The following is a 14,127-nucleotide window of genomic DNA, read 5'->3' as shown; positions in this document are numbered from 1 at the left end:
TTCACGATATTTGTAACATACTTAAGTATAAAATTGCACAACAAGCAGTGAGGTGGTATCGAAGATTATCTGTTTAGTAGAGTTGACATAGACAGACAGAGAGGTAGATAGACAGACAGAACAGGGAGATCAATTTTTTCTCACTCCGAGGATCATTAAACGTCGAGCAAACATGAAGGAAAGTATTTGCCTGATGGACTCTACTACAATATGTCCTTATTAGCTTACGTTCGGGAAGTAAAAACATAAGAAGCAAGGTGTCTGTGCTGCCGTACTAAATTAAATTTATTATGTCACATGTATACCTCAATAATTTATACACAGCATTTGACACAACTGCTAATGCAAAATTAAACCAAGCTAACACTTTGAAAAATATTTCAACAAGAAAATATACATATTACAGATTGTAACTGAAGTTTAACATATCTCACTAGACAATCCTAGAAAAAACATGCGGTATCAAATCGTAAATCTAACAGCCTAGGAGATCACGTCCAATCATTAAATACCGCACAAATAATTTTTCAGATTATTACATACATAACAATAGCTGAAATCAGGTAGATTACCTTAAAAATATACATTTATCGCAAGTAATTCCTAGTGTACTAAATAATAAATAAAAAATGAGACTGAACGTGAATAAAAGCCGACATTACAAATAAATTTTTTACATCTTTTGCGTTTGTCGGCATAAGTTTTAAACCTTTAATGCATAATTAATAACCACGTTTAACTCAATAATTACAGGATGAATAAAAAGACCGCTCCCATATAAAAGCTCGTCTCTGAAACTAACCACGACATTTATCCGACAACCTTACTAAAAAAGACATCATGACAAACGTCCCTGCATACAATTTTAATATAAACATATTTATTCTGCGGTGTTTCGGCCTCTATCACGACGAAAAACCATCTCGGCTAACAAAAATCTGGAGTTACAGTTTATTCTTTTCTTGTGTATTAGTGTCTCTGTTGGCTTTTGTTCAAGTTTTAACTGAAAAAAATAAAGATTTCACGCAGCTCACTCAAGTGCTGTTGTTTGCAGCTCATGGTTTAACCGGATGCTTAAAATTGTCTTCGTTTCTGATAATGGGTCCAAGAATTAAAAAATGTATGCAGTTTTTTCAAAAGCGACCCTTTGTGGCAATAGATGACGAAGAAAAAAGGATTCTGGAAGACTGTTTCAAGGTTTGTCGGCGAAATGTACACGCTTTTGGGAGCTTTATGGTACTTGTTGAGGTAGGTTGGAACTTTCCACCGCTTTTTAGTGAAGAATACAGATTACCTATGAATGTTTGGTTACCTTACGAGCATGCATCGAGTCGTCTGAGATTTTATACTACATATTGTTACATTGCTGCAGGTTGTTGTTCTATTTTTTTTTTGTTCTTTTGTCCAGATTTTTACTTCCAGTATGTATTTATCTGGGATTTGGAAGTTCAATGTTAGAACCATTGATTGGAAATTTGTCATACCATGCAACCAGTCAGTTTAAACTTTTGAAACATAATTTAATCAATGTTGTTGAAGATGAAACTGAGAAACTGGGTAATTCTTCTGTTGTAAGACACGAAAAACTTTTTCACAGACTCAAGCAGTGTGTTCTCCAACATCAAGAAATTTTATAGTAAGTGTAAAATAAACTAGATTCTCGTAACGTAAAATCGAACAATTTTTAGTTTTATTGACGAATTTGAGCACTGTTTTTCCTGGAGCGCTTTCGCTCAAATTGCTGCTGATACGACTGGGTTGTGCTTTTGCTGCGTCGGGTTGATAATGGTAAAAGCTGATTAATTTTTTCAGGAGGTAAACGCGATGCATTTTTTAGGTTCCATTCCCTAGTGTGGAAAGCACAATGTTTGTTATATGTTACACCGGACAAATTTTTCAGGTATTGTTTTACTGTCATTACGGGACGCTTTTATACGAAGAGGTGAAAGCACAAATTGTTGCTTTGTCATAGCTGAGCTTTCCTGTTGCAGAATAACGGCTTAATAACCGCAATTTACATGAGTTCGTGGCTTGATTGTGACGTTCGATTAAAAAAAATGCTACTAGTCATAATGGAACGTTCAAAAGCTCCTATTTTTCTAACAGCTGGAAAAGTGCTGAATCTGACTTACGGCACATGTTTATCAGTAAGGATTTTGTTTCAGTTGTGTTGTTGTGTTTTATTTATTCTATTTATTTTTTAGGTTGTAAAAGCCAGCTGCTCGTTGGTGTCTATTATCAAACAAATCTGAATCAAAAGCTTACGTACATTTTTAAGTTACACATCCATATTCATTCGGGATTTATCCAAAACTAAAGCACACACCAAGAGAAACAGTTTGTTTTCAATTTTGCAAGCTGAAAACTGCGAAAACAATACTTGCAAAAAATTACAATAATAACACAATGTTTGAAAAATAAATTAAATATAAGGTACATATATATTTTTTTCGATACGTGCAAAAATTTCATTTTATTTCTCATCTTGAACCTTTATTTGCAAAAAATGTTGGACGATAAATGTAATAATAATCAATGTAATAACAATAAAACATTGAACCCTGTTGTCTAATAACTTAATAAGTTCGAATTTATTATTAGGGAGATAGTAATATATAACAAATTAATAAACAATTAAAAAAAAAACAAATTCAGTGGAAGCTTTTGTTCAATTGGCTTCTCTTCCTGAACCTAAGTTAGAAAGTCTTATAATCCGCACTTGTACAAGTAAAATAAAAAATTGGTTTAAAGAGTTTAGACAGTACTTCCCTCGCTGTCGGAAACTTGACGACTGCATGCTTATTGTGTTTTTTTTTCTCATTACATTTTTGTAGTGGGAATTTAAAAAAAAATTGTGATGACGTCATCAACATTTTTGCAAGGACACGTATATCAGTTGGGATAGATGTAGTGTAATACTAAGAATAAAATTATTGTATTCCCAAATTTTCGGGAAAATGAATTGGGTCGTTTTGAATATTGATTTCTTATAATCAAAAAAATAACGAAACAATTTACTCACGTATACGGCGCCGGTGTGTAATATCTAGAGAGCGGATTTCTGTCGGGCTAGGCAAGGCCAAACTCGGTACGGCTCGTACGGGATGCGAATTCATTGCGGTTGCGGACTGCACTTCGTTTATTTGAGATTAGAATAACGCTGTTTCGTTGCACTCTGCTGTTAATTCCCGTTCTCATTTACTTAGCCGTTTGATTAATAAATCGTTAATTATATTTATGGAATTAGTACTGATTAAATTCAGTGATTATCTATCACCCGCTACTGAGTCCCGGCGATCCAGCGCGTCCCCACCTATAATCGTGACGTAGCCCGACAAAAATCCGCTGTCTAGTAATATGAAAGGCAACTGAAAATCGTTTATGTATAAACATTCTTAATTCAAGATGACAAGCGTAACAGCATACGTGAGAGTCAAACAGAGAAACTGTAAACAAAACGACCATCGGTTTTATTGCTTCGACTTCCGCTTATTATATAAAACATTGGGTTTTATTTTAATTCTTGACGGTGAAATTCACAATTGGTTGATTATAAACATGTCTATTTCACATTCGCGCAACCAAGTGAGCGCATAAAACAAATGCAGGTCTGTAATGTTAAAGTCAATGTAAATAAGCGTGCTACCCTTATGTTTCAACCGAGTTTTTCCTTTAACAAATTTTGTGTCTACCAAATTGAGTTGGTTGGGGTGAAATACTAATAATAAGTGTTGCCTTTAATTTAATCAATAAAATAAATTGACTTCATTAATTTTTTTGAACCACCTCTGAAGAAAATCTAAAAAATATGAATGGAATGATAAATCACAAGTACAAACTCATCATATTTTTTGCATTTTAGATAGGATTTATTCAGCAAAATTTAAGGGTGACGTCATCAATTTTTTTAGGAGGGATGAACAACTACATTTTGAACAAAAGTTTACCATGCTTATAATAACTTTAAAATATTCATAAGATTTCAAAGCATTCGGTTTTGTAATTCCTGATTAAATCGATAAAATAAATTCACGCCTTCATTATTTTTTTTGAGGCACCCTGCATATGCAAATCCAAAAATATGAATGGAATGATAAATCACAAGTACAGACTCATCATATTTTGTACATTTTAGATACGATTTATTCGGCAAACTTTTGAGCTGACGTCATCAGTTTTTTGTAGAAGATAACCAAATATATTTTGACTAAAAATTTATTATGCTCTTTATAACCTTAAAACATCTGCAAGATTTCAAAGCATTCGGTTTTGTAGTTCCTGATTAAATCAATAAAATAAATTTACGCATTCATTAATTTTTTTGAGTCACCCTGTATATGCAAATCGAAAAAATTTGAATGGAATGATAAATTACAAGCAGAGACTCACCATATTTTGTACATTTTAGATAGGATTTATTCAGCAAAATTTTGTGGTGACGTCATAAATTTTTTAGGGGGGATAAGCAAATATATTTTGACTAAACATTTATTATGCTCTTTATGACCTTAAAACATCTGCAAGATTTCAGAGCATTCGGTTTTGTAGTTCCTGATTAAATCAATAAAATATATTTACTCATTCATTATTTTTTTTGAGTCACCCTGTATATGCAAATCCAAAAAATATGAATGGAGTGATAAATTACAAGTACAGACTCATCATATTTTTACAGTTTAGATAGGATTTATTCGGCAAACTTTCGAGCTGACGTCATCAATTTTTTGGAGGGGATAAGCAAATATATTTTGACTAAACATTTATGATGCTCTTTATAACCTTAAAACATCTGCAAGATTTCAAAGCATTCGGTTTTGTAGTTTCTGAGTAAATCAGTAAAATAAATTTACGCATTCATTAATTTTTTTGAGTCACCCTGTATATGCAAATCCAAAAAATATGAATGGAGTGATAGATCACAAGTACAGACTCATCATATTTTGTACATTTTAGATATGATTTATTCCACAAACTTTTGAGCTGACGTCATCAAGTTTTTGGAGGGGATAAGCAAATATTTTTTGACTAAAGATTTATGATGCTCTTTATAGCCTTAAAACACCTGCAACATTTCAAAGCATTCTGGTTAGCAGATTAAAAATTAAGTTTCAAAATGTTGTTTTATAATTTTGATTTTTTTTTCAAAAATCTGGACGTTTCGGGTGAAAAGTCGATTCAGAGTTGTAAACTACATGTGTAGGACTATGTTATTTTATACAATTGAAAACCCATTTACTATGTACAATTTTGAAGTGACGTCATCGCATTAGTGGTGGGGATGATTAGACAAATTTTGGTTAGCGTTTTACCATCTACATGATATTCTTAATATAAGTACAAAATTTCACAACAATCGGTCGAGTACTTTCGGAGATTATCTATCTAATAAAAATCCGGGACGGCAGACGGACAGACGGACAGACGGACAGACGGACAGACGGACGGACAGACGGACGGACAGACGGAAATGGGAGACCTATTTCTTCGTCTTCTAGGGGTCATGAAAGATCGAGAAAACGTAAAAGTAGAGAGTCGGCCGACGGACTCGATTACAATACTTCCTTTGCTTACGCTCGGGAAGTAAAAAGTGTCAGTTTTCCGTCAATATATATCCTGTTCATGATTTTTAAACAGATAATCTCCTAAACTTCGAATTTTATATATATCCTAAGATTATCATGTAGAAAATGCAAAGCTAGACAAATTTACCTTCAAAAAATTCCTAACGTCGGCGTCGCCTCAAAATTATGCTAGATGAATCTTACTCAAAATGTACAGCAGTACATGCTCGTTTACTTATGATTTAATGCCTGTCGATATAACACAGCATCCTTTCGACAAAGTTGATAACGTCATTGCAAAAAATTACTAAATGAGGTACTTGAACTCAATATGACCTAGTACCCAATATAGCCTATTGGCTGTTTCTCATATGTTTCAAACAAAATGGGGTATATCGCGACTGGGATACATTCTGGAACGTTTTTATACCATATAGGAGCAATCAGTAAAGTAATACACCCTTTCGTTTACTTACAATGCAATTATATGGTGATTTGACGAGTCAGTATGCTCTCTATTTTATGCCTAGTTGTTCTATGGATAGTTTTAATCTCAATTAAGTTATCAATTTCATATTTTGAGAATTGTATAGTTCCTTTTTTCCGCTTTTAAATGATCTGCACTAGTTGTACTTTCTTAACAGCTTTTCATTTGGGTTACTGATAACATGTTCGCTTGTAATGTGGAATCAATATGGCCTAGACCGGCTGTTGGCCTGTCGGGTACATACTGCAGTTCTCGTATGATTTTTTTTTTTGTGAATAAGCTGATTTAAATTACTATGAACAAAAAGCAAGCTCACGAAAGAAGCAAGAAAATTGTTTTTGCGCGATATACCAAGAGGATGTTGTAAAAGATATGAGAATATGCTCCGTATGTAAGAAATACGTGCACGAGAAGTGCCTGGGTCTCACTAAAAATGATATAGATATTTTTATTTTTCCTTATTGCGAAAATTAACAATTTGTTCATCAATAAACTTTTTCCCGTGCTTATTTTTGTTTTTTTTTTTTCGATTTTTTAAAACAGGCCATACTGGGTATCTATGTACTCAATTTGGCCTAAAGACACACTTTTATTAAACCGGGTACTGTTGGGCTCTACAATTTTGAAAATGGCTGAAACTTGAAAATCATGTACAAAAATGTATCCTCTTTCAATTCCCACCATTACTCTTCCATTTCAAGTTCTTACGAAAATAAAAAAAATCTCAAAGCTTAGGTAGGCCATATAGGGTACAGTGACCTTACTTTTATTTTCTAAAATTACTTAGAAAACAATCCAAATATGTTATTAAAATAAAAAAATATTTACGTCAACATTAAGTAGAGAGTCCTTTTATCGTAATGTTTATAGTCAGATCTTTAGAAGAGTTTTAAAAACGATGAACAAGAATGTCAAAATCTACTTTTAGGTGGTCCTCATAAATAAGGAAGTGAGAACGAATGAGAGGTAAAACTTGAATGAAACACCCTATAATATTGGTTCACTTACGTCTCATTTTCTACAAACTTCTTACCTTGTAGTTGGACATGTTAAATTGAATCATCATAATCTGTCACTTTGCAGTGTCTTTTTCCGAGCATAAGCGAAGAAATTATTGTAAAATATAGTATCTTTCATGTTTCTATCTGTCTGTCGTCTGTCCATCGACTGTCTGTTATCCGTCTGTATTGTAAAATTTTATATTTATTTTAGGGATACTGTGTAGATGATAGAACGCTAACCAAAATTTCTCTAATTGTGCCCACCAACAATATGACCTTACGTAGAAATTTTTGCATAGTAAATTAGCATACTTGTGGTTCATGAATCCGTCTTGATTGTTTACGCTAGACTATAGATTTTTGTAAAAAAAAATCAAATTTGTATAAACTTGCTACAATTTGAAACTGCAAAAGCGACTGCTCTGAAAGCACGCAAATATTTTAAAGTTATCCCCCCTCTCAAAAATTGATAATGTGATCTTAGAATTTTACCGAATACCTAAATCGTATCTAAAATGTGTAAAATATTGTTAACTCTAAGATTGTAGTCTGTTAACGCATTAATTTTTTTAGAATTACTTTTAAGGAACCACCCAAAAAAAATGTTGATGTTAGTATTGGACTGGACCTATGCAAATTGATATACATTTCCTTGATAAAATGTTGACGACGTCATAACAAAATTTTGTAACAGAAAACTCACTTGAAACAGACTGCTTTGCGTCTGTTTCAAGTGAGTTTTCTGTTACAAAATGCTTCTTTACGTTTATTTCAACATGATATATATATATATATATATATATATATCTTTATGTTAATTTATTGGGTTTTTAATCTCAGAAACTACTGGACCGATTGTTATCAAATTTTGTACGTATATTAAGAGTGTCACGTTAAATACCGACCAAAATTTGGTTGGTAATCCCCACCAACAATTTGATGATGTTATTTCAAAGAATTCTATTTTAAAATGATTTAAATGTTGTACGACAATTTACTCCTATACTTCTGGTGTACGAATCCGCTTTGAGTTTTTTCCCTAATGTTCACAAAAAAAAATAACGCAGATTACCACTAACGTAGGATACGTCAATGTGTTCGCCTCGACACGCGGACCTGCGATCGCACGTTCGCCAAAGTTGACCGTTTGTTTTTTCCTCTCGCACTGTGTATTATCTATGTTTATGAAGTCACAGTAATTTTTTTTGTTGACCAAATTTTTCATTTTTTTGATCCAATTTTTTCGGATGTCTTTATTTAATAAGAATAATATTACTAATATTCAGAACATTCTGTTCGACTGTGGCTATTAATTTTAGTCCTGTATTTTGAGGCGACAAACTCATTCATATCAAACAAATTTCTACTTGACATTCTTCCGAAGTATAAACAAATATTTGACGTAAATTAAAGCTTGTTTTTATTATTGAGAGGCCATTTTTCCCTTTGGTTATCTGCTTTAAGTTATTTTACATTATCCGTACTTATGCAATTTGCACAGTCCCTTGCAATTTGCGCCCCCAAGGCGCAGGGCGTGAGGGGGTGTTATTTATGCCGCTGGTTTTACATTATAGAGGTTATCACAAAACAAACATGAGAAAATCTAATTTTATAATTTTTCAAGTAAGCGGGATTTGTTGGACTTGTACCTACTTCAGTCGCGAGCGAAGTTCTGTGGAAGTAAACTTCGACCAGTTTTTTATATCAACTTATTGTAAGTGTCATAACAAAAGTAAAATGTGCAGAATCAAATTTTCTAATCTATCCAAGAATCTTAAACTTAATTCTGTCAAATACAAAACACCATTTTCAAAACATTTGACTACTTCAGGTGGGTAGTAATACAAAGTTGTCGACAAGAACACAAGGTTAATCAAAATCAATGATCATTGATCAATCAAAACCAAAATTTTTAAAAAATCGAACAGACCGACAAACAGTACAGTCTGTAAAACTCTAAGAATGCGTTTATCAAAAGAACAACTTTATAATTTTAGCTATTACTAAAGGTATAACTGTACACCTGCTGACCAGTTGATGGTATTCTGACCATACGAGAAGTGAAACTTACTATACCTCGACGATTTTAAATCAACACTTTTTTATCGAGCGAATATTGCAAAACATTGAATAACCTCTAAAAATAATCTTCCAATTTTTTAAGGATTTAAAATAATAATCAACTCTTTGAAACAAGTTCAGCTTTCCCGTAAATCGTAATAATAGTTATAAATATTTTTACTGCCTCTCGCTACCACGTTGTGCATTGTATAATGTTCGTACTATTTGCTTACTTTAAACTTTATTTTAGGTATTCTTGTAGAAAAATTTGTTAAGTATCATAAAATCCTGATTTACGCCTCCAATATTTTAAACAATTTTTCTCCGTTGCGTGTTAGGTGAAAACTGGAGGTGCGTATTCGGATCCCCCCTCTGATTAATGACGCGGAAGAACTTAAATAAAAAACTGAACTGTAATATATCTTGTAAAAAGTATGGTCATAAATACGATAAGGTCATTGATTCAACTGTCACTCGTCCACAAAAAACCCCAAAGGAAACCTGATTATAAGCCTGATTTCATCAAATTTATAACCATAAAATAGCATGTAATTCCGTTAAAGCTTCACACACCGATAAACGGCTTTTATTATAATTTACAAAATCGCTCGAATTTAAATCGGTCCGATAATATAGGAAAAGCACGTGTTGAATTTTGTAAACAAATTGGGGAATTTTTGAAGCTTGCAGAGTCGGAGGCTTTATAGTAACCGTAATTTCTTCAACACGCCATTAATAAACATTTATCTTAAGAGGACGTTATTCAGTGAATAAAAAAGATACCGAACATCTGCCACTTTTCGTACATCATAAACAACGATCTTTTAAGGCCATTACGGTAACTTATTGCCGCCTAACCTTGCACAGAATCAACATTTATCCAAATCTGACCTCGGAGAATAATAACAAAGCTATTGTCTTTTCAACAGAGGTAAAAATTCAAACTGTGCGGCTTCACTAAACCGATAACGCGGAAAAATTTCTGAACATATTTCTATTAAATCGCCTGCCGAACGATACCTTTTACGTTTTTAGTAACTCGAAATGAGTCGAAAGTTAACAACGAAGCGGTTTTCTGTAAACTGGTAAACATTATTGAATAATTTTACTCAAAAATTTGAAGACAGTATTTTTATAGCATTTACATACTAAAATCAAACTGCTATAACAGTTTTTATGAGAAAGAACAAGCTATTTTGTAGAATACGGATGACAGTTATCCAATTGCCAGCATTTACTATCCATTAATGATTTTTACAGACAGTTCTAAAAGCACAGAAGCAAACAACAATTTTGAATTCTATCATAACCTTGTCCTAGTTTGCATGCTTAAAATTCCTATAAATGTATAAACTGTATTGTTGGCCGAACATTCATAGATTTTTTCATGGTGATCCAAGCCTTTCAGCAATTAACGCAACCACTTTGGAATTTTTAAAATTTTATAAATGTTTAATTATTTTGCTTTTAAAAAGAAAGGCGTGATTCGATATTTCTGATTTACTTTCGAAGCACAAGCTAGAGAAGTTTTGTAATACGTAACATCCATTGCTTTGTGGGTGATTTCATATTTCATAGCTCGTCGAATGTGAAGAAATGTATCTCTCGTTTCCGTCTGTCTGTCGGCGGTTTTAGTGCACTAATAAATTTCGAAACTACTAGACAAATTATTACTGTGCGAACTGAATCCTGTCTACCATGCTCAACATTACATGCTTCTATATTTGGTAATTATTAATCCACCCTCGATCAAATAAAGAATACTTGCTTTTCGAAGACTTTGTTGATTTTTTTTTTATTTTCTAGGTTATGTCTAAAGTCCGTTGCGCTTTAACTTGGTAACGTACAGAAGCCGTAAGCAATACATTTTATATAAGAGAATTTGCGACGGTGTTGTCAATTATCCAAAAACCAACCGATTTCTGAAAAAGTTATCATAAAGTTTTTGTAATTTCACTCTTATTCGCGTTAAAATGTGATTTCTATATATTAAATTTTAATAGTAAATCAAATTATGTCTTGAATTGTCATAATTTTAAAACTGTTTTTGGTTTTTATCATATATATATTTCAAAAATTTGTCTTAGTTTTTTAACTGTAATAAAATGCCCATTTGCACCAACGTTAGCAGTAAGCATTGCTTAGCTAAGCAATTCTTAAAAGTAACTACTTCTTAAATTGTACAGTTGTTGCACCGTCACCGCTTAGACTCTACTTAACCAAGTAATACTTAGTTGGGGAATTGTGTAAAAGTTTCATTTCTATTGGCAACACCGACGCTTGTTCGTATACAAACATCAAATATTTTAGGTTAGTTTGTACGTGTGTAGTTGGAATCAGGTTGGAATAGTGCTGATATTTATTTTCGCTAACGTTGGTTAGGTGTTTAATAAAAAATGGGCTTAGAATATAGTCAAATACCAGGTCAATATTGTTTAAAACCGGGGGACGGGAAATGAATTTAGAAGAAGTTTTATAACAATTTTTTTTGGGAAATTCATATTAACAAATCTATGCTATATTACTTTTTAATTTGATATTTTATTACATCTCCATGTTATTACGTTTAAATTTATTTTGCTGCTTCTTTTTTATTTCAATGTCTAACACTAAAATTCGCTTTCGCACCAATAATTCCATATTTTTTCTCTCTTCGTATTTGCGCAGTACAGCCCTGCACAAGAGCGGTACAACCCCACCACCCACCCTTCGACGGCACCGGGGTGGTACGGACCCAGACAGAACGCACCTCGCAGTACACGCGATCGGTCGACAAACTGTACATACATTTACACACTATTAATATATAGTTATAAAACAACACTCTTTTCTTGCCGTGTTCGTACCGTGTACGACACGGTTATACGGTCCTTCGAACAGCCTGCGGCGCAACGCCACATTTGGTCCTTCGAGCCGGATGAAACAGCGATCAAACAAATCATCGAATTTGGTCCTACGAGCCCGATAGAACAGCGATCAAACAAATCATCGAATCAAGAAACATCAAATCTACAATCCAAGTAAGTCCTATTACCCTGTATGCATATTTATTTCAATCTGCGTCAATCTGCGTGTACCGTGTTCTCGTATATCAATAACGCATAAACCGATTCAAAAAAAATCTCATTTATTTCACTAAAATGACTGTAGAAACGGTAGCCGAATTACGCTCCAGGCGAGGAATCGCTAAATCCAAAATAACTCGCATTGAGAACTTCGTTAAAAATTTCAAAAATACAGATAGCGTTTATCACCTTGAAATACGGTTAGAAACATTAGAAAACGTGATCAAAGAATACGAAAATTATCAAACTCAAATTGAGTTGCAAGACAACGCAGATAACGATCGCGAAATTATCGAGACACAGTATATTACAACATAATAGTTGACATTCGAGAAAAATTAAATAAATACTCACCTTCATCGGCGTCTAGTCAAAATAATAGTAATCCTAACAATAATCATCACTTAGAAACGTCCATCAAACTTCCTACGTTAAATTTACCAACATTTTCAGGTTCATATTCGGAATGGCTGTCATTCAACGACATATTTGGCTCGTTAATTGTTCAGAACAATAGTTTAAATAACTGCCAAAAATTTCACTATTTAAAATCCTCATTGAAGGGAGAAGCGTTAGCGACAATTGACGCTCTCACTATTTCGGTAGATAATTACAAATCGGCCTATGACTTGTTAAGAAAAAGATACAATAACGTAAGACTAATTACTCAAGAACATATTTTAGCTATCATTAATAGTCCTGTTATCCTTAAAACAAATTCTGTAGCTCTGAGAAAATTATGTGTCGACGTTACGACAAACATTGAAGCACTTCGCATACAAAATTTACCCGTAGAAAGTTGGGATGCATTAATTGTTCCATTAATTGTAGAAAAACTAGACTATACCAGTCGTAAAGAATGGCAGGCAACATTAAATAGTGAAATACCAAAATTGACGGATCTGATTTCATTTTTAGAAAAACGTTGCGAACTTTTGGAATCAATGCAACAAATATCAGTAAACAAAACACATAGCATAGATATCAATAAACATAATAATAATTTCAATAAAAACTGTCAGCGCGAGTCTACAACAAAACAACGTATTTTGGTACAAACTATTAACAAAAACATCCTTAGGTGTAATTACTGCAAGTCAGAATTACATTTAATATTTCAATGTACAGAATTCGTAAATCTTTCAGTAGAACAACGCCTCTCTCATATTAACAAGGTCAAATCATGTACGAATTGTTTAAAATCTAATCACATTGTGTCAAATTGTAAATCGACTAATACTTGCAAAAAATGTCACTTACGACATCACACACTGCTTCATATACCTGAACAATCGACAAGCAATTTGTCATTATCAGTGTCACATATAATCAACACCACTGTACTTCTTGCAACAGCAGTGGTTAAAATTGCAGATGCTTTCGGAAATTATCAAGATTGCAGAATTATATTTGATTCATGTTCACAAAGCAATTTAATCAGTACGAGTTTATGTCGAAAATTGGGACTTAAATTACAATCAATCGAATTCCCGATTAGTGGAGTAGGCGAAATCGAAACACCAGTTAAAAATTCGACTAGGGTAACCATAAAATCTCGTTTTAATCCAACCCTTTACAATCTCAATTGTTTAGTATTGCCTAACATCACATCAAAATATCCATGCCAATTCTTTTCAAAATCTCAGTTCAATATACCCTTAAATATTAATTTAGCAGATCCTAATTTTAATGAACCCTGTACCGTTGATCTTTTGTTAGGTGCAGAGTACTTTTGGCAAGTAATTTGTAACGGTCAAATTAACATATTTAATAATCAAGTATTCCTTCGTGAGTCCGTTTTCGGATGGGTCTTAACAGGTAAAATTTCCGGTCCTTCGCAGAACAATATTGTCGCCTGTATTTCAAACGCAAATCCCCAAGATATGCTAAACAAAGAAATTCATAAATTTTGGGAATTAGAAGAAACAGCTGTAAACACCAGTAATTCCTTT

Source organism: Zophobas morio, unplaced genomic scaffold (assembly GCF_036711695.1).
Source record: "Zophobas morio isolate AGI-343-1 ecotype UQ-CSIRO unplaced genomic scaffold, CSIRO_AGI_Zmor_V1 ptg000023l, whole genome shotgun sequence".
Taxonomy (NCBI): domain Eukaryota; kingdom Metazoa; phylum Arthropoda; class Insecta; order Coleoptera; family Tenebrionidae; genus Zophobas; species Zophobas morio.
Note: the sequence above shows the minus strand (reverse complement) of the source record.